Below are 27,834 nucleotides of genomic sequence, written 5' to 3'. Positions count from 1 at the left end.
GAAATTCAAGAGGATAAACGCAATTCCAGGGTATCGTATGTTTGTGAGAGGTGATAAAGATTTAAGGAAAAGAAACGGTAAGGAATAGGAATGGTTATGAAGGGGTGATGAAATTTAGACTGTTGATCGGGGAGGCCTTACAGAGAAGATCCTTCTAAAGGAAGTCCCGAGGAAGTGATGGAGTGAGCTATGAAGACACTAGGAAGAGTTCCCCCAAGCAGTGACAAGAGCCAGTGCAGAGCCCTAAGACAGAAGTTGAATAAGGACATGAAAAGATGCTTCACGTCATTTGTTATTCGGTAAATGGAAGTTACTGAAAGTGTGATATTGAAGCGCCGGACATTATTGTTGGTCTATTTCTTTCTTCAGTTCTGGCAGTTTGTGTTTCATGTATTTGGGGAATCTCTTGTTAGGAACATATATGTTTATAATCATTGTATCTTCTTGATGCATTAACCCTTCAATTATCATCAAATATCCTTCTTTGTCTCTGCATGTTCAGTTGTGTCCAACTCTCTGCAACCCTACAAATTGGAGCCTGCCAGGCTCCTCTGACCATGGAATTTTCCAGGCAAGAATACTGGAGTGGGTTGCTATTTCCTCCTCCAGGAGATCTTCCCAACCCAGGTATCTTTGTCTCTACTAATGGTTTTTTTCCAAAGTCTATTTTTCTCTCATGTTAGTAGAGCCACTCAAGGTCTGTTTTGATTATGGTTTTCATAATATATCTCCAGTTTGGTTCAGTTCAGTCGCTCAGTTGTGTCCGACTCTGCGACTCCATGAATCGCAGCATGCCAGGCCTCCCTGTCCATCACCAACTCCTGGGGTTCACTCAAACTCACGTCCATCAAGTCAGTGATGCCATCCAGCCATCTCATCCTCTGTCGTCCCCTTCTCCTCCTGCCCCCAGTCCCTCCCAGCATCAGAGTCTTTTCCAATGAGTCAACTGTTCGCATGAGGTGGCTAAAGTACTGGAGTTTCAGCTTCAGCATCATTCCTTCCAAAGAACACTGAATAATATATTTTACCATCTCTTTTAAACTTATTTTTCTTTGAAACCTCAAAACTTAGCATCTAGTTAGATCACAGTAGGCCTTAAAACAAGTCTGTATACATTTTAAAAGACTGAATATCATATAAGGCATATCCTCTGACCACAGTGGAATAAAATCAGAACTCATCATAGCTGTAAATACCTACCAAAAAGAGGGAGAAAGATCTCAAATCAATAACCTAACTTTATACTTTAAGAAAGTAGAGAAAGAAGAGCCAATTGAACCAAAATTAAGCAGAAGAAAAGAGGAAGGAAGGAAGCAATTGTTAGAGTCAATAATTAAGTTTAGGAAGGCGTCAGGACACAAAATCAGTACATAAAAGTCAAATGTGTTTCTAGCAGTGAATGGCCCCAAAGTGAGATTAAGAAAGCAATTCCATTTACAACTGAAAGACTGAAATACTTAGGAAAAAATTTAACAAAAGAGGTGAAAGACTTTTACACGGAAAACTACAAAGCATCTTTGAGAGCAACTAAAGACCTCTATAGATGGAAAGACATTTGTGTTCATGGATTGGGAGATTTGCTACTGTTAAAATGGCAATACTGCCCAAAGTTATCTACACATTCATTGCATTCCCTCTCAAAATTAAAGCTGCCCTTTTGGGGGCAGAAACTGACAAGCTGATCCTAAAATTCAAATGCAAATGGAAGAGACCCAGAAAAGTCAAAACGATTTTGGAAAAGGATAGTGAAGTTGGGAAGAATCATACTTCCTAACTTCACAACTTGCTTCAAACCTGTCAAGTAATAAAGACTGTGGTGCTGGTGTAAGGATAGACATACATTTAGACTAGAACTGAAAGTCCAAAAATAAAGATCTGCCTTTATGATCAATTGATTTCTGACAGGGTGCCAAGGCAATTCAACAGGAAAAGAATAGTCTTTTCCACAAAAGGTACTAGGAGAACTGGATATCCACATGCAAAATGAATCACAGACCCAAGTGTGAGAGCTAAAACTAGAAAACTCATAGAGGAAAAAGAGGTGTTCATTTTAGTGACCTTGGATTAGACCATAGTTTCTTAGGTAGAATGCAAAAACAGCACAAGCAACAAAGGAGAAAATAACTGGGACTTTATCAACATTAAACACTTGTGCTTCCAAGGACACCATCAAGGAGTAAGAAGACAATCCACAGAAAGGGATAAAGCATTTACAAACCACACAAAGTAATGTTCGATATACATAAAACTCTTGGAGCTCAACAATAAAAGACAGACAACCAAGTTTAAAAAGGGATGGATGGAATAGACATTTCTCCAAAGAAAAAATATGTAAGTGACAAATTAGCACATGAAACAATGCCGAACACTTGGGAAATGAAAATCAGAACCTCAGTGAGACACCATGCCACATGCATTATGGTGGCTGTAATGAAAGAGGAAAACCCAGCAATAGCGAGTGTTGGCAGGATGTAGGGGGCCTGTAGCTCTCTGCTGGGGATGGAAATGGTGCAGCTGCCAAAGAGTAGAGACCGGCAGTTCCTCCAAAAGGTAAACACGGAATTACCCTATGACCCAAAGACTTCACTCCCACGGTAGATGCCCAAGAGAACTGGGAGACGTACATTCACACAAAATCCCATACACAAATGTTCATAACAGCATTATTTAAAAAACCCAAAGAGCAGAAACAACCCAAATGTTCACCAGCTGATGAGTCAAGAACCAAAACGTGGCATATCCACAGAAAAGGGCAACCATAAGAGGGAATCAAGGACGCACACAGGCTCAGCATGGATGAACCTTGGAAATGTTACGCCAAGTAGAAGAGGCCAGATGGAAAATGGCACATCCTGAATGTAGATGTATATATACACACGCACACATATTTCAAAATATGCAAATTCAGAGCTCAAAAGTAGATGAATAGTTGCCAGGAGCTGTGGGCAGAGGGGAATTGGGGAATGTTTCCTCTCGGATGATGAAAACATTCTGTAGTTAAACAGTGGGGCTAGCTGCACAAGCTGAATATACTGAAAAGATAGATTGTATGCTTTACTGGAAGGACTGATGCTGAAGCTGAAGCTCCCCTACTTTGGCCACCTGATCCGAAGAGCCACCTTGTTGGAAAAGACCCTGATGGTGGGAAAGATTAAGGGCAGGAGAAGCGGGTGACAGAGGATAAGATGGTTGGATGTCATCACCAGCTCAATGGACATGAGTTTGAGCAAACTCCAGGAGACAGTAGGGGAAAGGGAAATGGCGTGCTGCCATTAGTGGGGCTGAGCAGCTGAACAACAGCAACGGAACAGGACTCATTCAATTTTTATAAATTTGATTAACCTACTATTAATGTATTCAACTAACGAGCTAGAAAGAAGTACATAGCAAATGTTGAATCCAGTATTCTCTACAGGGATTCAAGATGTAATAGTACCCACCAAGGATGCATCACGACCTCCACCTTCAACGCCAGAGACTCTCCTGACAGGTTCCATCTCTCAATAGCTGGAAACCCTCTAGCAAGGGAGCACCAGTATGGAATAAGAAACCTTGGAACAACCTATGTGTGTCTCAGCAGCACAGATGAGTTCATTCCTAATTATTCCTCTCTGAGAAAGAGTGATAGGTGGAATATTTCTGTTTGTAAATGGAAAAATAGTTAACAAAATTAAAATAACCAGCATTGTTTTTTAATAGGCAAAAGACTTGGATAGTTGCTTCACAGAATAATATACAAGAATGGCCAATGACCGTGTGCAGAAGTGCTTGCGTTCGTAAGTTATCAGAGAAACACCATTTCTGAAGTTAAAAGCCCTGAAAAGCCAAATGTCTCTGAGGCTATCAAGCAGCTCAAAATGTCAAGCGCTGCTGGTGGGAGTGTAGAATGACATGCCCACTTTAGAGAACAGTTTGCTACTTTCTTGTCAAGTTAGCAACACCTATTCCGTGACCCACCAATTCCACCCCTGGTTATTAACCCACGAGAAATGAAAACACATGTCCACAGACTTACTCAAGAACGTTCACAGTGGTCTTATTCAATAGCCAAGAATAGAAATAGCGCAAACGTCCCTCAACAGGACAATGGAGGAATAATTGCGGCGTATTCATACAAAGGGACACCACTCAGAGACAGACAGGAGTCCTGACTGCTGCCTGCCTAGCGCGGACAAATTTCACAGACAGGGTGTCGCGTGAAAGACACCAGACCCCAAAAGTACAGACTGTGTGATTCCATTTATATGACGGCCAAAAGCAGGTACGTCTAATTCCCAGCGGCAGAAAGCAGAACAGCGATTGCCTACGGGGGTTAACCTGAAAAGGAACACACAGGCACACGCAAACCCCCCTGGAGTGATGGAACATACCATATGCGGAGAGCTGTGCTCACGACACAGGGGCGCACACTTATCCAAATTCACTTCCCGGGACACCCAAGGCTTCTGTATTTCGGTGTATGTAAATTTGACTTCAATTAAAAGAAACGCAAAAGGTGCTTCAAATTCATTTAACCGAAGCAGCAGTAGGGACTGGAAGAAGGGTGTTTCTGGAGCCGAATCGCAAGAGGCAAGAACGCAGGGCTCTGATGCCCGGGTCCTGGGGGCAGGCAGAGGTGTGGGCTCGGCCTCTGCTGTGTGTTCCGGGCAACACCATCTGCCTCCTGTTCCCTTGCCCCGCAGCTTTGGCGGCTGAGTCAGCCAAGCTCCTCGCATCTGGGCTTTGCCATCGGCCCCTCCTCCCTGAGACACTTTGGAGGGCTTGTCCCCAGGGAGAGGCTCACCTGGAGCCACAGCAGCCTCTGGGTCTCCCTGCCTCCAGGCCTGGGGTGACCAGGACCGGGGGCGGGCGGGGAGGCTCCCCCTCAGCCTGAGCCGCGATGGACTGCAGCTTCCGAGAAATCTCATCTCCAGTGCCTGCTGCCCGCCCAGCCCTGCTCCTGATCCTCGCCGCTCTGCGCGGGCAGGCGATGACTCAGTGCGGGGGAGGGCGACAGGGGCCGCTGCAGCTGGAGGAGGAAAAGGCCCCCATCCCTGCGGGGCCTGGGGTTTCTGCTCCCCACCTGTCTGCTCTCCAGGCAGGATGAAGGAACAGAAAGGGCTTGCACTTCAGGGACAGACTAAGCTGGGGTGGAGGCACCATCCTGCTTAAGCCTCGGTTTCCTGTCCTGTAAATAGGGTGATGGTATCTTAGGACACTGGGCGATTTACTGAGGAAGGACTCCGGAAAAACCTGGAAGGGATGAAGGAAGCAGGACAGGGAAGGGGGAAGCCGAGCGGGGAGGTGGCCACACGTCAGGTCCCCCTGATCCGCTGGGGGCTGAGGGGTTGATCACATCCCAAAGCTGTTACCCACTCCAGATGCACCCCCAGGTCAGCACTGGCTGTGGGTGCTCTTGGGAGGACATGACTGCCTGGTGAGGCTCTGGTTAACAGACGGTGATTCTCTGCAGAAGGAGGGTTGGCTGTGAGCTCTTAGCAGCCAGCGTGCTAGAGGGTGGGCAGGCTGGCCTAGTGGGGGAGACGTCCTGATGTGGGACCCACAAGAGCAACTATAGTAGGAGGGAGTCACTGGTTGCTCTGGGCTTTTGTAAATTCACGCAATCAGCAGTGAAGAAAGAGTAGCTATTTCTTAGCTGCATGAGAAAGGCTACCTAGTACCATAAATGCGTGTGGCCTGCCTACCGCAGATTTAACGTGATTTAGCGATCAGGGCAGAGTGAGAACCAATATCCATGCATCTAAGAATGAGCAGTATAAAGAAACACTTGGCAGTGCAAACTGTTATATGGAGGATATGGTACGCAGGATGGATGCTTTTGAGCTGTAGTGTTGGAGAAGACTCTTGAGAGTCCCTTGGACAGCAACGAGATCAAACCAGTCCATAAAGGGAATCAACCCTTAATACTCCCTGGAAAGACTGATGCTGAGGGTGAAGCTCCAATACTCTGGCCACCTGATGCAAAGAGCTGACTCACTGGAAAAGACCCTGATGTTGGGAAAGATTGAGGACAAGAGGAGAAGGGGGTGACAGAGGATGAGATGGCTGGATGGCATCAGACTCAATGGAGGTGAGTTTGAGCGAGCTCCAGGAGACAATGAAGGACAGGGAAGCCTGGCGTGCTGTAGTCCATGGAGTCGCAAAGAGCTGGACACGACTGAGCAGCTAAACAACAACAAACAACGGAAGGTCTAACTGTATAGCACAGGGAATTGTTAAAAATATTCAGTATCCCACGATAAACCATAATGGAAAAGAATATATATATATGAATCACTTTGCTGTAGAGCAGAAATTAACATGTTATAAATCAACTATACTTCAATAGAATAAATTAAAAAAACCACAACAGCCAGAAGTAGGCAGAGCAGTTGTGTCCTAAAGGCCTGCCTTTTATTCCTGGCCACGGGAAAGTTCGGGGTTTCCAAGGAAATTAGCTGGAGTCGAGGTGGAAGGCCCTCAAGGGACATGGGGCAGTGGCTGCCTACCATCTGGTCTCACCACTTTGCCACACCATTCTGCCTTTCTTCCACACACCTGGAAGATCTTCATGCCCACCTGCCTGGGCCTGTGCCCATCTGTATCCACTCCTCCCCTTAACAGCTCTCTGTTTTGTGCTTCTAAGAACTTGAGACTGGTCACTGGGTACCATCACCTGGTCCATCCAACCCAGGACTCTGCTTCTCAAGGGGCTTTCCAGAAACAGGGAGTTCGAAATGTTCCCGGGATATCCATGTCTCCTCTGATAACATACATCGTGGGAGGGAAGAACACGGACTTCAGGGTCAGACAGACCTGGGTTTGAACCCAGCTCTGCCATCTGATGGCTGTGTGCTCTTGATCAAGTTGCTTTACCTTTCTGAGCCTCAGAATCCCTCTCTGTAGAAACTGGATACATTGATGTGCTTGCTCAGAAGGGTGATGAAGAAGACTAAGAGCTGCATTAGTGAAGGCCTCAGCGCACAGAAAGCCCTTGATAAATGCCCACTCTTTGCCCCTTGTCTCCTCTGCAGGGATGCATTTTCAGTCTTGCCATCCCTGGGGCAGGGGCAGCTTTCCTAGGCTCACCATGTGCACTGAGGGTCCAGCTCACTTGGTTCATTTGGCCTAATGAACTTGCTTACCCTCTGGGAAGGGGCCCTGGTCCTGTCCGCTTCTGGCCTCAGTTCCAGGAACTGCCCCACGGTTTGATTTATTTCCTCTCAGCTGTTTCTTACATCTCCCAGGAGACTCATCTCTTTTACAAACATCCTCCTTGTCTCCTCGTCCAGCTGCCCTTTCCTTGGAAAGATGGTTTGGCCAAGTTGGCTCCTTTGCCAGCTTGCCAGTAAGCTGTGTCTTTTGTTTGGCATTCTGATAAGATGGTATGGAGCCCCCGTGGGATCGGCCATCACAGTTGAGGACTTGAAAAAGGCCGGCGGTCAGATGCCTGAGCACCTCTTTCTTCCACCTTAGAGGTGCCTCTGCCGACAAGGAGGGACCTTTGGGTCTTACATGTCGGGGCACAGAAAGCAATATCCCAGCCTGACCTTGGGGTGGCTTACAATGAAACTGTGTCTTTTGATGGTCTGGGGGTTTGGAGAGAGTAGAAGAGAGACCCACGCATGGAGGGGCCCTGCCTTGATTTCTGGAACTGCCACACATGGCGGGAGGGGGTCTGGGTTTGAGTCCTGGCATGACCACTTACCAGCGATGTGATGTAGGGTATTTTATTGAACCACTCTGTACCTCAGTTTCTACTCCTGTAAAATGGGTATAATGACAGCGAGCATTTCCCCTGGCACTGGGATTTTACCTCCTGTACACACGTGCATCAGACAGCTGCTGTCCCTGGGGAAACGCCCCTGCACACCCAGGCCCTGTGCTGGGTGAGGTTGACCTTGGCCTCTAGCCTTCAGGTTGGGCATGTATTTCAGACCTAGCCTGTGAGCATATTCTCAAGATATGTCCCTGGATATGTTCCTTGGGGTGTTGGGTGTTCGGATATGGATGCCAGACCCCTAAGGGCTCAGTCAGACTCAATGCCAGGGCTCCTGTTGGAAGTTGAGAACCAGAAGGTCTCTTTCTCCAGGGACTTCAAAGAGATTATGGTTTCTGCTCAGAGCTGCTCCTGATGATTTTGCCTCCATGAAAGGAGAACGTGATTGAGAAAGAAGCCAGAGGAGACGAAGAGAGAGAGGTTCTCGATAGCATCCTTTGAACGCCTGGATCCAGCTGGGCCTGAAGATCAGCCTTGGGGTTTCTAATCACCATCTTCGGCTAAAGACACTTTATGTCGGGTTTTCTGTCCCTTATAATCACAGAGTCCTTCAGTCCTATTGAATGTACAACAATAACACCTCCCTCTCTGCACCCCGCTCCAGTACTCTTGCCTGGAGAATCCCATGGACAGAGGAGCCTGGCAGCTACGGTCCCTGGGTTCACGAAGAGTCAGACACGACGAGCCGCCAGGGAAGCCTGAGATACTGGGACATAAAAAAAGGTGCAAAAATCTCACAGTCTAAAGACACAGAAATCATACAGAGTCTGTTCTCTTTTCACTGTGGATTTATATTAGAAATCAATGAGGTAGAATTTGTATCCTGCTGCTGTGTGAAAACTGTATAAATCTTCCTTTTGTGGAATTGGTTCATAGTGCTTTCCAAGTCTACGATGTTCTTCTACTTTTCTGTTCATTCTGTTATTTTTTGAGAGTTTGGTATTGAAACTCCCACTGGAAATCTTAATCTACCTACTTAAAAAAAAAAACTTCCCTGGTGGCCCAATGGTTAAGACTCTGCCTTGCAATGCAAGGGACTCAGGCTCCATCCCTGGTCAGGGAACTAACATCCCACATGTTGTGGAGCAACTAAGCCCAGGTACCACCGCTGCTGAGCCCACACACCACCGCTGCTGAGCCCACACACCACCGCTGCTGAGCCCACACGCCACCGCTGCTGAGCCCACACAGCACCGCTGCTGAGCCCACACGCCACCGCTGCTGAGCCCACACGCCACCGCTAGTAGTCTATGCGACCCAATAAATAACAAACCACTAACAAACCTGATGCAGCCAAATAAATAAATATTTTAAAAATATCTACAACATATAGTGGAACCAGACATAACTTTGTTCTGTATTTTCCAAGATGTGTTACCGTACTTCTGTTGATTTTATTAGCACTATGAACTCTAATTAAGCTTTTGAGTGTTTTTTTCAATTGCACTTTTTATTGCTGTTAAAAATCTCTGCCTCTACGTTGGCCTTTTGCAGCTCTGTGGAATTTTCCTGTTTCTTTTTTTTTCCTACTTTTTCTCTTTTTTAAATTTTAATTAAAATTTTTTTTAAATCTATTATTATTTTTTCTACATTTATTCCTTTGTTTGCTCTTCCTCCTGTTCTCCCTCCCTTGCAGTTAATCTTTAACGTGTGTGTCTTCTTTCTCCAGCTCGATTTAACTTTGCATTTCTATTCTTCCTTTCCGTTCTTCTCACCATATCTGTTAGCTTTGTTTTCATTGCTTTAGTCCCCAGTTGGCACCTTGCTTTAGTCTGTGCTTTCGTCAGTTTTGTTCTTCGCTGGTAGACATCGGTTTTGGTTTCCTTTGTCCACTGGGTCAGTCTATTGTACTTTATTTTCGCCGGATTGTGTTGATTTGCTTACGGCTGTATATGCACATGTGTATTCCATTACTTTCATTATTATTTGCCTGATTTTTGTCACTGCCACTTGTCTGGTGTTCACCTTGGTTTCTCGTTTCTGGGCATTTGTATTAATAGCATTTAATGCCATAATAAACCATCTGTGGAATCTCTGTTACTGGCCCAAGATCAAGCCCTGAGCCTTCGGATTGGGAGCGCTGACTCCAAGACTCTAGACTACCAAAGAACTCCTAACCCTAAGGAGTATCAAATAGAGAGAATTCTCACAAAGGCAACCACTTCTATACAAGACCCAGCATCACCCAGCTGCCAGTAGCATCCTGTGCAGGACGCCTCATCCAAACGAAAAACAAGACAAAAGTGCAAACCTTTTCATCAGCAGACAGGATTCCCCCCTCACTCAGCCCTGCCCATCAGAGGAAAAAAAAAACAAAACTCAGCACAAGTCTCACCCTGCAGAAAGCTTGCACGCACCACTGGACCAACCTTAGGAGGGCAGAAACCAAAAGGAAGAAAGAATTCAACCTTGAAGCCTGGGAAAAGGAGACCTCAAACACAGTAAGTTTAAAAAAAAAATGAAAAGGTAGAGAAATAGTGTACAAATGAAGGAACAAACTAGAAACACACAACTCCAAAGAAATGAAAGAAATGAAAAAAAAGAAGAAGCCTACTTTCCCTGAAAGGAAGGTGACCTTGCACACACAACTGTTCCGTGCAGATGTAACGTCCTTGTCCTGCTCCCTTCCTCCTTTAAAAACCTTTCAGTTTGCATAGCATCTCAGAGCCCCTTTCCCTCTGCTGGATAGGATGTTGTTTGATTCATGAATCAGTGAATAACCTTTTAAGATCTTTAAAGCTTACTCAGGCAAATTCATTTTTTAACAGATTTTGTGGCAGCAATGGGATCTGGAGGAAACTTCTGACGACCTTGGGGACAAGAAACACAGGTGTCGGTAGGCACAAATCCCTTTAGTTCTCTGCCTTTCTTGCCATTTCCAAGGGCGGGGGGTAAGTTCTCCTCAGTTCAGAGCTCTGTTCTCTTTGCACGGAACCGCTAACGTGCCTGGCTTTCCAGCCCAGGGCAGGTCAGCTTGAGTTAGCAGACAGCCCCAGATGCTGAGCTCTTGGCTCAGTCCCTGGATTCCATGTTGGGTTGGTAGTTCGGCGCACAGGGCCCCATTCGGCTGGAGTCGCAGTGTACAGCCTGCATTCTTTGGGGATGTGCTGGTTCAGTCCTTTCGGCAGTCCCCAGGTCCACACCGGAACTGCTAGTGCTGCACGCAAGGCCTCCTCTTGGCCAGTCTGCAGTAACAACTCTTTGGTTATTGCCGGTGTGCTAACAGGAAGGAAAGGCTATTTCTGGTGGCAATCTCAGAAGCCAAAAGCTGCAACACTGGTGGGCATGGACTGAGCACTTCAAAGCTGTTAGGGCACTCAGCACCTAATTCCAAGACTCTTGTGTTAGAACACGCTGATCACAGAATGGGTTAGACTGACACTAGCTCCCGCATCAGCCTAAAGCACATTTCCATGTAGTGAGGTACCCTGCAAAACCATGCAAATTCTCAACCCAGTGGCACATGCCTCTTAAGTATAACACTAATTTGGCTCCAAGAGACCCAAGGCTTTGCTGAAGAAATGGGATCCTGAAGTCCCCACGAACTGAGCACACTTTCAGCATCCTTGCTTGTTTACATCTAAGAACTATGGTCTCAGGCTAAGATGACCTAGAAGTATAATGGCCATTAAGAGGAATGGTTTAAGACAAGGTCACTTAAGAAATGCACTTGAAAGTCAGGGCTCCTGAATCAAACAAACAATAGGTTTCCTGATTTCGTTGTCACGCGGAAGCCTCCAAAGGGCTTCAAAGCTCCAAAATAGCTTCATTGACAAAGGCTAATGAAAAATTAGAAGGTATAAGATGCGCATAAAATAACAGGCCACGAGCGTGAGGTAACTCGTACCCCCCTCCTCCGCCTGCCTTTATTCGCCATTGTCACTGAGCACACCAGGACCTGTGGGCCAGAAGTGATCGGACGCTGCCCTCTCCTCAACCTCCTGCCTCAGCCAACCTTGCTGATTGCGACCCTGCCTGGGGCCGGAGAGACCTGGACAGAATGCTGCTGTGGGATCTAAACGCTCTTACCCTCCACTAGGATGGTTCTACCACGTCAGCTCCAGGCCCCCAGGCAGATGTGTTGGAGGCATAGCTGGACGCAATACTTCTGCCCCCACATTCATACAGTGTCAGAACAGAGGGTGAGATGGCCACAGGGCACAGTGGGGAAGTAAGACCAGTTTCGATACCAAGTGCAAACTGGAAAAACTATGCCGAGCTGGAAAAACTATGAGTCTTCTGAAGCCTGTTCCCAAGAGGAACTAAGAGGTTCCTGTATCTTGGGGTATGACTTAGATTACATGGAACTTGGCCGGAAGAAGGTGAGAGAGCCTGGGGGAAATCACAGCTTTAACTCTTTCTCTGATTATTTTGAGTTGTACTGTCCAGATTCCTGTGGCATCAAAGAGGTGGTTGCTATCGTAGAAGCTACCTGCTCTTGCCTGTGCAGTATACAAACTGTTCCTTAGTGACCGTCAAGATTCTCCTCCCCCATATCCTAAGTATCGTCCATGTTCCCATCGTTATTAGAGGTTCACCAGCTCAGCGGGACCACGTCCCAAAGGCGTGAAGTCTGAGTTCGCAGGTCCCCGTGGTGCAACCTCAGGTTTTGGCAGGGAAATGAGCATTTAGGACCAAGGTTCTGCACTGGCTTGGGAACTGGAGGATATTAGACTATTTGGCAGCAACACCGATTCTCAGACACATGGTACCACCTGTCCCACCCTCTCTTGTGCTCCAGCCTGCGCAAGAGACCTGCTTACCACTTCTCAGGGGAACGGGTTGTTCCTCAGCATATTCAAGCTCAGAGACAAGATCCAGAACAGTACCAGGAGAGGGTGGTACTTGAAGATAATCAGAAAGTAAAAAGTTGAAGTCAAACACTGGTTGCAAAATGTCTGGTTTTTCACCGCTTTCTCTTTTTAAAAAAGTTCCGCCTGCTAACAAGTGGGCAAAAGGAATATGCAATGGTTTTGTGATGTTCCGTGTTTTTAAATTTTGTGCTGTTTGAGGATGGTGGTATGTGACAGCATGCTTATAGAGAGAAATGCATGTCTGTGTAGCATGTAGCTGTATATTAGGACTTTTGAAAGTGACGATTACTGTGGGACGCTAGAAGTGCATTGTTTAATTTATAAAAGAGTTAAGAATGGGATGGCATAAGAAGGGTTAAGAATGAAGGCTCTACACCAATAGACCATAAATACAGAACATTTCAGACTTAGGTGGTTTTAGCTGGTGAGTCATTACTTCGTAAAAGCAGTGATGATCGAGTTGGTATTTTTTAGTGGGTGTGTGTGCTGTGCTCAGTCATTCGGTCGGGTCCACCTCTTTGCAGCCCCATGGACTGCATGTGGGCCGCCAGAGTTCTCTGTCCACGGGGATTCTCCAGGCAAGAATACTGGAGTGGGTTGCCATGCCCTCCTCCTCGTGGGTGTTTACTCTTCTTCAAACATTTAAACCAAGCCTCTGACTACTGATTATACTTATCTGTGTTGTTTTGATCACTTCTGAGCTCAGGAGCTTCAGATTCTTCAGTGGTGTCTGGGGTTCTGGTAAATGAGAATTCTCTTTTTTCAGAAAAGGTAGAAAATAAGTATCTAGAAGGTTGTTGTGAAGGATTGTGCGCTTAAAAAAAATGCTTGAAACCTCCATTTCATTTAAAAAATGGAAATATAGCTGATTTAAATATGGTATTCGTTTCAGGTATATAACATATACCTGAACATATGATTGAACATTTTTATATATTATAATATATTTCAAGTTATTATAAATTATTGGCTATATTCCCTGTGCTGTACAATATATCCTTTTAGCTTATTTAATTATATTTATTTACTTTTGGCTGCACCGCTTGGTTTGTAGGATCTTAGTTCCCCAACCAAGGATTGAACCCAGGCCCTGGGCAGTGAGAGTGCAGAGTCCCAGCCACTGGACCACTAGGGAATTCCCCAGCTTATTCAGTTTATGCATAGGAATTTCCTACCCCTAGCTTGTCCTTCGCCACTACCCGCTCCCCGTTGGTAGCCACTAGATTATTCTCGATATCTGTGAATTTGTTTTGTGATATTCATTCATTTTATCTTTTAGATTCCACATAAATGTGATAACAGACGATATTTGTCTTTCTCTGTCTGACTGATTTCTTTAAGCATTATACTCTCTAGGTCTATCCATGTCATTTCAAATGGCAGAATCTCATTGATTTTAACGGTTGAGTAGTAGTCTATTACTATATGTATGTGTGTGTGTGTGTACATATTTTCCAGGAGGCACAGTGGTGAAGAATCCACCTGCCAGTGCAGAAGACGGAGGAGACACGGGTCCGATCGCTAGGTTGGGAAGATCCCCTGGAGGAGGAAATGGCAACCCACTCCAGTATTCTTGCCTGGAGAATCCCATGGACAGAGAAGCCTGGCGGGCTACAGACCATGAGGTTGCAAAGAGTTGGATGTGACTGCACACAGACACACATACATATAAACATATATGTATACAGACCCTGACGATGGGAAAGAATGAAGGCAGGAGGAGAAAGGGGTGACCGAGGATGAGATGCTTGGGTGGCATCACCGACTCGATGGACATGAGTTTGAGCAAGGTCCAGGAGTTGGTGATGGACAGGGAGGCCTGGCGTGCTGCAGTCCGTGGGGTCACAAAGAGTCGGACACGACTGAGGGACTGAACTGAATACAGACGCACATCCATCTGTTGTTGATGGACCACATTCATTTTTTTAAGAGGTAAAGTTCAAATGCTTCAGCAAATCTCTTCCAACAGCAAAATCACGCAATTCTCTGTGTAAACCGCAGTGTCGCTGTAGCTGCCTGTTTCAGTCTTATATTAAAACGATAGAAAAATAAAATAAGACCACCTGAGGCTGTGGGTGATCCTCTCCAGGGACCTTTCGCTCCTTGGTCAAGGACCAAACGAAGGATTAAAGAATTTTCTAAACCCAGGGAAGATCCCCAAAAGCTTTCTGAAAAATTTAGAGTCCTTACTGAGGCCCATGACCCCAGGCTGCCAGGTCTTTAGCATCTTGTGGGCGTGCTGGTAGGACCTGCTGCTGCTAAGTCGCTTCAGTCGTGTCCGACTGTTTGTGACCCCATGAACTGTAGCCCACAAGGCTCCTCTGTCCATGGGATTCTCCAGGTAAGAATACTGGAGTGGATTACCATGCCCTCCTCCAGGGGATCTTCCCGACCTAGGGATCGAACCCACGTCTCATATCTCCTACGTTGGCAGGTGTGTTCTTTACCACTAGCACCACCTGGGAAGCTCAAAAATGGATGCAGGAAGCAGAAGCTCAGAACCCCAAAGATGATACCTGAGATCCTCAGTTTTCAACATGGTCTCCTTATGCACCAGAAAAAGCCTGCAAAATAACAGCTGATCTTTTAGAAGCTATTTCTCGTCTCTGTGCCTGCACTGATGGGTCTGTTATTCAAACACACAAACAAAACCGACATGAATCTGTACCAGCCTTTAAAGCCCATTTGGAACCTCTCTTCCTACGGTGTTCGGGTTCCGTACAATAAACGATGTCACCCAACCCACTCTGGCTGCCCTGTTTGTAAATGGATTATCTCTTGAGATTAGTGGTTCGATAAAAAGCAGAAAATAGAATGCGAGGCCACTGATCTGACTGGACTTGACTATAGCAGAGCACTCTGAAAGGATTGTAAACAAAGGTCCATCAAGCTGCAACTGCTCCAAGGCCAGAAGCCTAAAATAATTGTCCGTTCACCGTGTGCGCCAGGGCTCCGTCATGAAAATGCTGTCCCCAGTGGGACAATGTTGCATTTATAATCAACTGGGACGCTGGAAAAACAGATTTTCCTCAAAGATTTTGTGCAGATCCTTCCGCATCAACTTGAATGTCTTCATATCTACCCTTGAAGGCAGTGGTGGTAGTTAGTTTAGTCACTAAGCTGTGTCCAACTCATTGCAACCCCATGGACTGTAGATTACCAGGCAACTCTGTCCATGAGATTTCCCAGGCAAGAACACTGGAGTGGGTAGCCACTTCCTTCTCCAGGGGATCTTCCTGACCCACATTGCAGGCAGATTCTTTACTGACAAGCCACCAGGGAAGTCCCCATTGAAGGACTCCCAAATGGACCCCTCTGAGGGTTACTGGATCTCTAAAGGATTTTCTGGTAAAGTGCTGTGTTACTCCCTTAAACCGCCAAGGGAAACGAACATTAAAATTAATGGAAGGCTATGATAAATTCTGGTAGATACTGGAGCCTACTGATGCAATCTAGGGAGAACTGGGAGAATCCAGTAAAGGGTGAGAATTCTTACCAAAATCAGCTTCCCCAAATCTCTGCCTCTAGTGCTTGGTGGAGAGAAGAAAATACCATGTCATACTGTCCCTTTCCAAATCCAGACCCAGTGGTTATCGATCTTTCTCTCCCAGGAACAGCTGTCACCTCCCTGTCTTGTCTGTGTCCTGACAGCTTGACTTGGTGACGGCCAGGCTGGAAGGGGGGCCTCAAAATATGGCCGGAAAGAAATGTGGATTGAACTCCATTTGTGGCCAGGGTCCACAGCCAGCTCTCAGGGGAACAGTCTAAGTCTTTCTTTCCTTTGGCGGTCTCCAGGAGTGGCCCTAGGAAGGATGCTCTCTTTTGCACCTTTCTTTGAGGATGCCTCCTGTGTCCAGGGGGTTGTTCAGTACCGTCAGAAATACTTATTGCTTGTGTCAGCTGAAACCTGACAAGATATTTGAAAGGATTTCTTTTTGAAAGGATTTTTAATGTGGCTTAATTGTCCAATGTTGGCCAAATTGGAAGCTAGTATTCAGAGCCTGATAGGGATGTTTTTAAAAGCCTTTCCCCTTAAGCTAAGTGTATCTAGAGGGAAAGCAAAACCTTCTGAAGCCCTTGAGGAAAGATTTACTAAAACATTCTAAAGACAAACACTCCTACATCCAGACCACAGAACTCATTCAATTTCCATCTTAGTTGCAAATCTTCTCCCTCATATAAAGAAGCAAACTGAAGATAGTGTATTAAGTATCTGGAAGGGCAGATCAGCCCCTAGGTATCATTTAGGCTACAACTGATTCTTTGAGGAATTAAAAACAACTGTTTTTGGCTTTCAAATTTCTGCAAAATTTGAAGTGCTGCTCTAGAAACAATTCAAAGTCCACTTATCTTTACCATCTCCAATTCCTAAGACTAGAAACAAGGGAGAAGGAAGCTTTTTAAAAAAACAAACTGCCATAGAAGCTCCTTTGCTAAAAATCTAGCCCTCGACTTTCATAAAGATTACTTGCCAAGGATGAATACAAATATTAAGCATCTTCTTCAAAAATATTAATAGAAAAAACTTTAACCATCCCAGCAGGTACACTTATTTCAACTGCCCCCAAACAAAGTTTGAATTCAACTATTCTTTTATAAGCTAATGGATTTTACATTATCATATCCATTTCATGGCTGAACATGTTAAAGCTGGAAGATCTCTGTTTGCATTTGTCTAAATGTTGATTTATGTCTATGAATATATGTTGTAGATGTGTGATATTTTTCTACCTTTGAGTGGTGTTGCTAAGATTAACCAGAAAAGGCAATGGCACCCCACTCCAGTACTCTTGCCTGGAAAATCCCATGGACGGTGGGCCTGGTGGGCTGCAGTCCATGGGGTCGCTAAGAGTCGGACACGACTGAGCGACTTCACTTTCACTTTTCACTTTCATGCATTGGAGAAGGAAGTGGCAACCCACTCCAGTGTTCTAGCCTGGAGAATCCCAGGGACAGGGGAGCCGGGTGGGCTGCCGTCTATGGGGTCTCACAGAGTCAGACATGACTGAAGCGACTTAGCAGCAGCAGCAGCAGCTAAGGTTAACTTGTAAAAGAGCTTTATTTAATTGACTTGAAGGAAAATAAATGCATCTAGACTCTCAAAAATATAGAAATTAACCCAAATGTTTTCCAACTTAACATTGAAATATTTAGTAAATAAAATATTTAGGCTAAATATTTAGTAAATAAATTTTTACTAAAATGTTTTTAGTAAAAAATAATTTAGCTTAAATTTTTTTATTTGACTAAAACAGGCCTGTCTTTAGAATTATCAGTATTAAATGTAAAACTTTTATTTTTCTTAGGCTTACTAAAGTCAAAGAAGCTCATGTTATCTCTATTAAAGAATCTGTTGGCAAGAAAAATAGCTTGGGATGATGGCTGACTTTGTTCAACATCTTAAGAAGCTTTCACAGATAGTCAAAATATAATTGTTAAGAACAAGTCATGTAGAGAAATGTAAATGAAATGAGTTTGTAGGTGAACGTTCAGAAATAACTATGTGTAAAAGCATATCTAGTAGTTTGCCAAATATCTTTTGTAATTTGAAATTTTAAGGTTTTTTAAATATAAATTTATTTATTTTAATTGGAGGTTAATTACTTTACAATATTGTATTGGTTTTTCCATACATCAACATGAATCCGCCACAGGTATACATGTGTTCCCCATCCTGAACCCCTCTCCCTCCTCCCTCCGCGTACCATCCCTCTGGGTCATCCCAGTGCACCAGCCCCAAGCATCCTGTATCCTGCATCGAACCTGGACTGGCGATTCGTTTCATATATGATATTATACATGTTTCAATGCCATTCTCCCAAATCATCCCACCCTCGCCCTCTCCCACAGAGTCCAAAAGACTGTTCTATATATCTGTGTCTCTTTTTCTGTCTCACATACAGGGTTATCGTTACCATCTGTCTAAATGGGAGCCTATTATACAGAGTGAAGTAAGCCAGAAAGAAAAACACCAATACAGTATACTGACGCATATATATGGAAATTTTAAGGTTTTGATAATTTAAATGATGGAAACTCATTGACTATCTTGATCACTTCCAAACAATTACTGAATACAGTTTTACCCACTGTTAACTTCTTCTCAGAGAAACTAAAGCTATTTGAGTCTATCAGTAAACATGTCTTCTTCCACGTTTAAAAAATGGTACTGTGAGGAAGTATATGCTTCTAGAGTTCATTCATGCATTATTCATGAATTTGCCAATTTAAAGATACTAGTGAAAGAGACAGTCTATACTTGCTTATTTCTCAGTTGTCACTAGAAATTACAGGTTCTAAGAGCTAATAATTCTGATCAATACATGTAACTAAAACCACTTAGAAATAATAAGGGTGAAAGAAAACAAGTGTTTATGAAAATTAGGTTAAAAAGCAAAATGACTGATCCAGGGTGAGAGACAGAAAAAATACCCAGGACAAAGTCCGAGAGGATATGCAAAAATGACCTGCAGAGGTTTTGTGCAAAAGAAAGAATTCTTAGGAAAGGAATTTTATGCATGGTCAGCTCAGACGAGAATGAATTAAAGTTAAAAAGGGAGTTTTTTATATCAGAAGTATACTGGTACAAAATCAGAATTCAGCTTTCTTAAAGTTTCTTTTTTTTTTTTAGACTATTGGTCTGCTCTTGATAAGAAAGGTTTTTCTTCACCTTTTGAGTAATCTGCCTAGAATGCAAAGATTTTATGTCTTACGAAACAGTTTCCTGTGCTTCACGTTGCCTTAATCAGGTCTTTGCGTATTTAAGAAAACTGAGTTTTCTCAACAGTAAAAGAGCTAAGTTTTGCTTAAGACTGCGTAATCTTTTTTGCCTTTGAAATCTTTTTTTTCTTTTCTTTTTTTTAATTTTACTTTATTTTACTTTACAATACTGTTTTATTGTCACTTTGGTGAAACAGATAACTAAGTGTTGCTTCATTATAACCTGTGATCTTTATTTAATCAAGTATCGAAGACTTTTCTTTCTTTTTTTTTTTTTAACAAACTCCACCAAATCAAATTCTAAATGAAGTCTTTTTGACTTAGAAGTAACTTTGGGACTTTTTGAGAGGATCCCTGGGACATCTCAGAAGACATGTTCTCTCTCCTTAGAAAAAGGAAGATGTTAAAGTAATTATCTTCTTGGGCTCCAAAATCATTGCAGATGGTGACTGCAGCCATGAAATTGAAAGATGCTTGCTCCTTGGAAGAAAAGCCATGATAAACCTCGGCAGAATATTAAAGAGCAGAGATATTACTTTGCCAACAAAGGTGCATCTAGTCAACGCTATGGGTTTTCCAGCAGTCATGTATGGATGTGAGAACTGGACCATAAAGAAGGTTGAGCACTGAAGAACTGATGCTTTTGAACTGCGGTGTTGGAGAAGACTCTTGAGAGTCCCTTAGACTGCAAGGAGATCAAACCTAAAGGATCAATCCTAAAGGAAATCAACCCTGAATATTCATTGGAAGGACTGATGTTGAAACTCTAATACTTTGGCCACCTGATGCAAAGAACTGACTCATTGGAAAAGACCCTGATGCTGGGAAAGATTGAAGGCAGGAGGAGAAGGGGAACACAGAGGATGAGAGGGTTGGATGGCATCACTGACTCAATGGACATGAGTTTGAGTAAGCTCTGGGAGTTGGTGATGGACAGGGAGGCCTGGCTGCTGCAGGTCCAGAGGGTTGCAGAGTCAACACAACTGAGTGACTGAACAACAAGCAGCTAATTAGGCTTATTTGACATATTAAATTACATGAGAAGACTTGTCATATAAGAACTAATATCAAGCCTTCTTTATGTTGTACTCACAAAGATATAGCGCTTCCCAGGTGGCTCAGTGGTAAAGAATCTGCCTGCCAACGCAGGAGACATGAATTCAATCCCCGGGTCAGGAAGATGCCCTGGCAAAGGGAATGGCTGCTCATTCCAGTATTCTTGCCTGGGAAATCCCACGGACAGAGGAGTCTGGAAGGCTACTGTCCATGTCAATTAAACAATAACAACATAAAGGGACAAGTTATAAGTATTTCAGAAATTATATGGAATTCCTAAAATTCTGATGTGTCCTGGGTATAATGTTATCAGTCATAATTCTAGCCATTATCTTAAAACATTTTATGTCTTAGAAATAAACCAATTTCTTTGTCATTTGCATTATAATGAATCCTAATCAGATCTGTAACTATGGCCAAGCAAGGAATTCCAAAAGAAAAATCTACTTCTGCTTCATTGACTATGCTAAAGACTTTGTCTGTGTGGATCAGAACAAACTGTGGAATATTCTTAAAGAGATGGGAATGCCAGACCACCTTACCTCCTGAGAAGCCTGTTTGCAAGTCAAGAAGCAACAGTTAGAACTGGACATGGAACAATGGATTGGTTCAAAACTGGGAAAGGAGTACGTCAAGGCTGTATATAGTCACCCCACTTATTTAACTTATATCCAGAGTACATCATGGAAAATATCGGGCTGGATGAATTTCAAGCTGGACTCAAGATTGCTGGGAGAAATATCAACAACTTCAGATATGCAGATGAAACCATTTTGGTGGCAGAAAGCTAAGGAGGAACTAAAGAGCCTCTTGATGACGGTAAAAGACCAGAGTGAACAAGTTGGCTCGAAACTCAGCCTTCAGAAAACGAAGATCATTGCATCCGGTCCCATCACTTCATAGCAAATAGTCAGGGAAAAAGTGAATATAGCGACAGATTTTATTTTCCTGGGCTCCAAAATCACTGTGGAGGGTGACTCTTGCCCTTGGAAGGAAAGTTGTAACAAACCTATACAGTGTATCAAAAAGCAGAGACATCACCTTGCTGACAAAGGCCTATATAGTGAAAGCTATGGTTTTTCCAGTAGTCATGTACGGATGTGAGAGCTGGACCATAAAGATGGCTGAGTCAGACATGACTTAGCAACTGAACAACAACAATGACGAGGTCTTCTGCTGTTCACCTGCACTGATTATTGTTCTTCTCTGATGCTGTTGGGAAAGTGAGATTCACGTGAAGGACCATAAGAAGTATCCCTGACCACTGACACCAGGGCCAAATGACAAGGTGTCGAAACTTTGAGACATATTTCACAACTGAAGAAGACCCCATCTGACATCAGGTCATATGCAAACACCAGAGACCTCACAATCAAATTGGCCTGGAAGTGGTCAACCTGGAGGCAGACTGCTTCCTCCCAAAGCATCAGATCAAGAGGATCAAGCATGTTTTTTCCATTCCTTCTTCCCTTTCTGATCATTCTTTTCCTAATTCTTACACAAGAAGCTCTTTATAATTCTTTTGCCCATTTTCCCCCTGCTCTGGCCTGGAAAGTTAACTGTTCACATAACTCAGGCCACTGCAAAGGAGGATAAATAGACTATTGGATTTGCTTTGATGCTGGTGATCATGTAGTTCTTTCTGCTTGTTTCATAAACTTCTTCCTGATTTTGGACTCCTCAGTTTCTCAAAAAAAAAAAAAAAAAAAACCCCAATAAAATAAACAGGGATTTACTTCCCTGATGATCTAGGGACTAAGATGCCTCCCTCCCAATGCAGGGATCTCGGGTTCAATCTCCGGTCAGGGAAGTAGACCCCATATGCTGCAACTAAAATTTCCACATGTCACAGTGAAGATCGAAGATCTGGAGTGCCGCAAATAAGACTCAGTGCAGACAAATAAAATAAATAAGTAAAAATAAATATTTAAAATAAACAAACAAAAGAACTGCTCAGCCCCCTCTCTATCGGATCAGTCTCTCTGAACTTGCAAATCCATTTCCTTACCTCTGATTGACGCATGCAAACCCAGAGAGCCTTGATCCATGCTGTATATAAGGAAAGGGAGCCAAGGCAAAGCCAAGCAAAAGAAAACCTCCCGTGTGTTCTAGCAACTCTTAAATTTTACTGACCTCTACGGCTGTCACCTTTCTAGTCCTGAGCCGCAGACCCAAATGGGAAAAGCAGAGACATCACTTTGCTGAAAAAGGTCCATATAGTCAAAGCTATGGTTTTCCCTATAGTCATGTATGGATGTGAGTTGGACCATAAAGAAGTCTGAGCAGCGAAGAATTGGAGCTTTTGCACTGTGGTGCTGGAGAAGACTCTTGAGAGTCCCTTGGACAGCAAGGAAATCAAACCACTCAATCCTAAAGGAAATCAATCCTGAATATTCACTGGAAGGGCTGATGCTGAAGCTGAAGCTCTAATACTTTGGCCACCTGATGCAAAGAGCTGACTGATTAGAAAAGACCCTGATGCTGGGAAAGATTGAGGGCGGGAGGAGAAGAGGGCAATAGAGGATGAGATGGTTGGATGGCATCACCAACTCAGTGGATGTGAGTTTGAGCGAACTCTGGCAGACAGTGAAGGACAGGGAAGCTTGGCATGCTGCAGTTCACGGGGTCACAAAGACTTAGTGACCGAACAAGACCAGCAACAATTCATGACTCTAAATTATCTCCTTTTGGTAGATCATGCCTCACCTTGCTAAGAGTAAATGCAAAACTATGGTCAGAAAGTTCTTAACTTTTGAAGACTTTGTAGACTCCACTGCTAAAGCAATTGCTGCCATACCAAAATTCTTACATTCTCTGGCCACAGTTTTTCCTGCTCACAGGCTGTCCTTGATTATCTTCTGGCTGAGCGAGGAGGTGCCCGGGCAACGGCCAACACCACTTGCTGCCATTGGATAAATACTTTTGGAGAAACTGAGACTCAGCTACCTAAGATCACTGAACTAGGCACTTGGCTTAGGAAATTGACTCCTTTCTTTGACTCGTTAGGTTCTGATTGGTTTGGGTCTGGGGGCACACAGCTCTGAAGTGTACTCCAGACGCTAAGAACTATCCTGCTGGTAGTAATCGAAGTGGTTCCCCTGGGGTACTGTATTCTCTCAAAAGCTTTCAATTCATGTTGGCAACTGCCAGTCACCCAGCAAATGATCTCTTGAAGACTAGAATGTCAGAAAAGGAATGAAGAGAATGGCCCACTTAAAATAAGCAAACCTGAAGCTGTGACCTGTGAATATCACAGAGATTCAGTAAAGATGTCATGACATGTAAATACCACATGGAGGGTCAGTAAAAACTGTAAGAACTCCAGAGAGGTAGCTGGAAGTAGGGCTAATGCCTTAAATTTTGATCACATCTCTCAGTTAGACTGAGAGCTTCACCAAAAGTGGGCAATTGTTAAAAATAAAAGCGAGAGAGACAACAGTCTCCAAATGGAGCCACTTATGCTAAATACCATGTAACCAAACTGAGAGTTAATGCCTAACTTTATTACAGATTTGCCTTTCCCAGGAATGGAAACTTCAACCAGTCCGTCGGGAATTACCCGGTCAGCACTAGTCAGGTCATCTGCCTGACATACCCCTGCCATCCTCTTTAGGAAGATGACCTTGCCAGAACCAGTCCACTTTTCGTTAGTACAGCTTCCTTGCCCACCCCTTTCTGCCTATTACATCTTTCATTTTGTACGGCATCTAGGAGCTCCTTTTTGTTTGCTACATGGGATTCTGCCCCATTTATGAATATTGTTAAATAAAGCGAGTAAGATCTTTACATTTTACCCAGTCGAATTTTGCTTCGTAATGCTTGTTACAGCAGGAACAGGAACTCATGTAAGCATGCACACATATTCACGTCATTCATTCATCATTTAGCAACTGTGAACCAGGCCCTGTTAGTAAAACACAGCGTCTGCTCATAATCTACTTGGGGACACAAATCCTTAATACCCAGTTTGCAAATCTCTGGAATGGGAAAATTAATGCTCAGTTTGACGAGCAGTACAACAAAGAGCCCACAGGTTTCTACGGGAACACAGAGGCGGCCCCTCACACAGCTTGGGAGTGGGGCTGGTGGTGGTCAGGGAAGGCTTCCTGTAGAAAACGCCATCCAAGCAGAGACCTGAGAGGATGAGCAGAATTAACCAGGATATGAGCAGCGTGACCTGGGACGAGCTAACAAGTATACGGTGGTTTACTGGGGTTCTGCAGGGAAAGAGAACAGCAGAATGTGTACGTGTGTATGTGGAGGTTTATTTTAAGGAATTGGCTCACAAAATTGTGCAGGCGTGATGATTTCAAAATCTGCAGTGTCGGCCTGCAGGCTAGAGGCTCAATCAGCAGAATTCCTTCTTGCTTGGTGCAAGTCAGTCTTTATTCTAGCAAGGCCTTCAACTGATTGGATGAGGCCCACCCCCATTATGGAGGGCAATCTGCTTTACTCAACATTCAACTTAAACGTTGATCTCATCCCCCCAAAAACACCTTCTTAGAAATATTTCAGCCAAATATCTGTGGTCCAGCCAAACTGACATGTAAAACTGCCCATCACAGGCAGGCACCCATTTACTCCATAACATGCGCTGTACCACGCTCAGCCGCTCAGTCATGTCCGACTCTTTGCAACCCCATAGACTATAGCCCGCCAGGCTGCTCTATCCATGGGATTTCCCAGGCTAGAATACTGCAGTGGTTTCCACTTCCTTCTCCAGGGCACAGACCTTCCACTGCAAGTTACTTGTTTTCCTGAAATTCACATTTCACTGAGCATCTTGTATACTCTGTAGCAGTCCCACCACTGAGAAATAAAAAGCACAAGCCTCAACCAGAAGGTAAAGGAGAAAAATGCAGGAAGAGAGCAGGGTCTGACCTATCTGGACCCAGCTCTGGAACCTGCCCAGGGGCTGTGAGCTGGAACCTTGGTGGCATCTGTCCCTCGGGCTAAAAAGCTATAAGATCTGAAAGAGTCACTTTGATGGCTTCTGGCTGAAGCGAGAGGTTGGATTTAACTTGGGGCCCGTGTTAAATGGAACATAGTCTCATTTTAAAGTCAGCCTGTTCTGGAGACCAGGTCCCATACGGACACACGCAAAGTCAATATTATCTTATTTGCCTCAGTCATGTAAGATTGTCCCTCTGCCCCCACTCACCAGGCTGGCAAGCACTTCCGTCTCAGGCACGGTTTTATGGTCTACTCAGTTAGGGGCTGAAACAAGAATCAACGCTGGGGGCTTTCTGTGACAATGGGAAAACCGGGGTGGGACTTGTTCCCCAGCTTGCTGAGAGGCTACTACGGTCATTTACCCTTCCGCTCCCCACGGCAGTCATTTGGCCTGCTTCTCTGTCCTCCAAAGACCAGCTCCTGTTGACTCGAAAAGCTTCCCTCCCCACCATTTGTGGAAACCTGCCTGCCTCAAGGTTCCCAAGGCTATTTCTCCAGCCTCCCCAGGCACCCTGGAACCCCAGAGATACTCCCTGTCTTCCTGCTTTGCAAAATCAACAGCCCTGAGAAACCTTCTACCCTTCCAGCCCCTTCTTCTCCAGTCAGGTCTCTGCCTCTGCCCCAGTCCCCCTCCACAGACCCCTCCCTCTCTATTTGAAGTCCTATACATGTGAGGGCCTTCCATAGGCCTGGAAAGTTCTGTTTGAGGCTCTGAAACATAAAGGCTCCTGGAGGTATCAGGATCAACACCAGAAATTATTAAAATGTTTAGAGGAGAGAGGAGGAGGAGAGAAAACCTTGTTTTTTTGAGTCATCTGCGTGCACGCTCAGTCATGTCTGACTCTCTGCGGCCCCGTGGACTGTAGCCCTCCAGGCTCCTCTATCCATGGGATTCTCCAGTCAAGAATACTGGAGTGAGTTGCCATGCCCTCCTCCAGGGGATCTATATGACCCAGGGGCTGAACCCACATCTCTGACATCCCCTGCATTGGCAGGCAGGTTCTTTACCACTAGCGCCACCTGCAAGAGTGAGAATCGGAGATGAGTTCCTCAAGAAGCAGCTTTGCCCCAGGCACATCAGACAAAAGGACCACTTGTGCACAGTCCCTGGGGCAGGAGCAGAGCAGCAAGGAGGCAGTGTTGGGAGCAGAGAGCAAGCGAGAGTGGTGAGAGTTGAGGAGAGACAGGAGGCAGGGCCAGACTGCCGTGGGGCTTGAGTCGGGGCAAGAAATGTGAAGTGTATCCTGAGGATCAGTGGTGAGATAACACGGGAGACTTCTGAGTGGAGAGCCACACAATCACACTTGTGCTTTAGAAAGCTCCCTCCACAACTGGACAGGAAGTGTCCCTGATGGGTGTTATGGGCTGAGTAGTGTCCCCTCAAAACCCATATGCTGGGGATTTCCCTGGCGGTCCAGTGGTTAAAGCTCCACGCTCCCAACACAGGGGGCCTGGGTTCGATCCCTGGTCAGGGAACTGCATCCCACATGCAGCAACTAAGAGCCTTCACGTCACCACTAAAGATCCCGCAGACTGTAATGAAGAGCTCACACGGAGCAACTAAGACACAATGCAGCCAAAAAAAAACCACCTCCAAAACCCATATGCTGAAGTCCTAACCCCAGTATCTCAGACTGTTACTGCGTTTGGAGACAGGGCTTTTGAAGAGGTAATTCAAGGCTTCCCCGCTGGCTCCGTGGTAAAGAATTTACCTGCCAATGCAGGAGACACAGGTTCGATCCCTGGCCCTCGAAGATCCCACGTGCCACGTGGAGCAACTAAGCCTGTGCTCCGCAACTACTGAGCCCACACACCCTAGAGTCCGCGTTCCACAACCAGAGAAGCCACTGCAGTATGAAGCCCGGGCCCCAGCAAGGAAGAGAAGCCCCCGCTCGCTAGGAAAAAGGCCTACATGGCAAGGAAGACTCAGCACAAAGATACATAAGAAGAGAGAATTCAATTGAAATAAGATGGACCCTAAAATAACACTTCAGTGTCCTAACAGGAAGAGGCAATCTGGGTGGACACGCAAACATGCACGGAGAAGACAGTCGTGTACAGGAAGGAGAGAGGCCTCGGAAGAAACCACCCTGCCAGCACCTTGGCCTTGGACTTCCAAGATCACAGCAGAACTGAGAGGAAACATTTACATTTCTGTCGACTAAGCCCTCTGGTCGGTGGCCCTTTGTCACAGCAGCCAGAGCTGACTCATACAGTGATGCCACCGAGGCAGCCACTGTGCCCAAGGGTTGGGCTCAGCCTGGAGGTGATGGGTGGATGCGTGCAGCTGGGCGGGGCCTGGACCAGACACATCGCTTTCCCCTAAAGGCTTTGGGTCCTGCAGAGAAGAAGGGCGGAGCTTGGTACTGACGTGGCCACATCTGGATAAGAAGTCTCCCGCCCCCTTGCCACCACAGTGGGCTCCCCTGAGCCCTGAGCAGACTTCTTCCAAACTGAAGCTTTCTCCTCCTCATCTCTTAGACACGGAGATTCTGACTTTTCTCCAAAGTGTGGTCACACCGAGAAACAGTT

The 27,834-nt window shown here is 45.0% G+C and overlaps 1 protein-coding gene and 1 pseudogene across 4 annotated transcripts in view; one reads left to right on the top strand and one right to left on the bottom strand.

The window, feature by feature from the left end:
* HRH1 (histamine receptor H1) overlaps positions 1–27,834 on the bottom strand; it is a 189,113-nt gene that overhangs the window by 142,811 nt on the left and 18,468 nt on the right. The window lies entirely within an intron of this gene.
* Positions 4,880–12,391, top strand: LOC114109353 (store-operated calcium entry-associated regulatory factor-like; annotated as a pseudogene).

Source organism: Ovis aries, chromosome 19 (genome assembly GCF_016772045.2).
Source record: "Ovis aries strain OAR_USU_Benz2616 breed Rambouillet chromosome 19, ARS-UI_Ramb_v3.0, whole genome shotgun sequence".
NCBI classification, from domain to species: Eukaryota; Metazoa; Chordata; class Mammalia; order Artiodactyla; family Bovidae; genus Ovis; species Ovis aries.
This window is presented reverse-complemented; position numbering and strand designations above follow the sequence as displayed.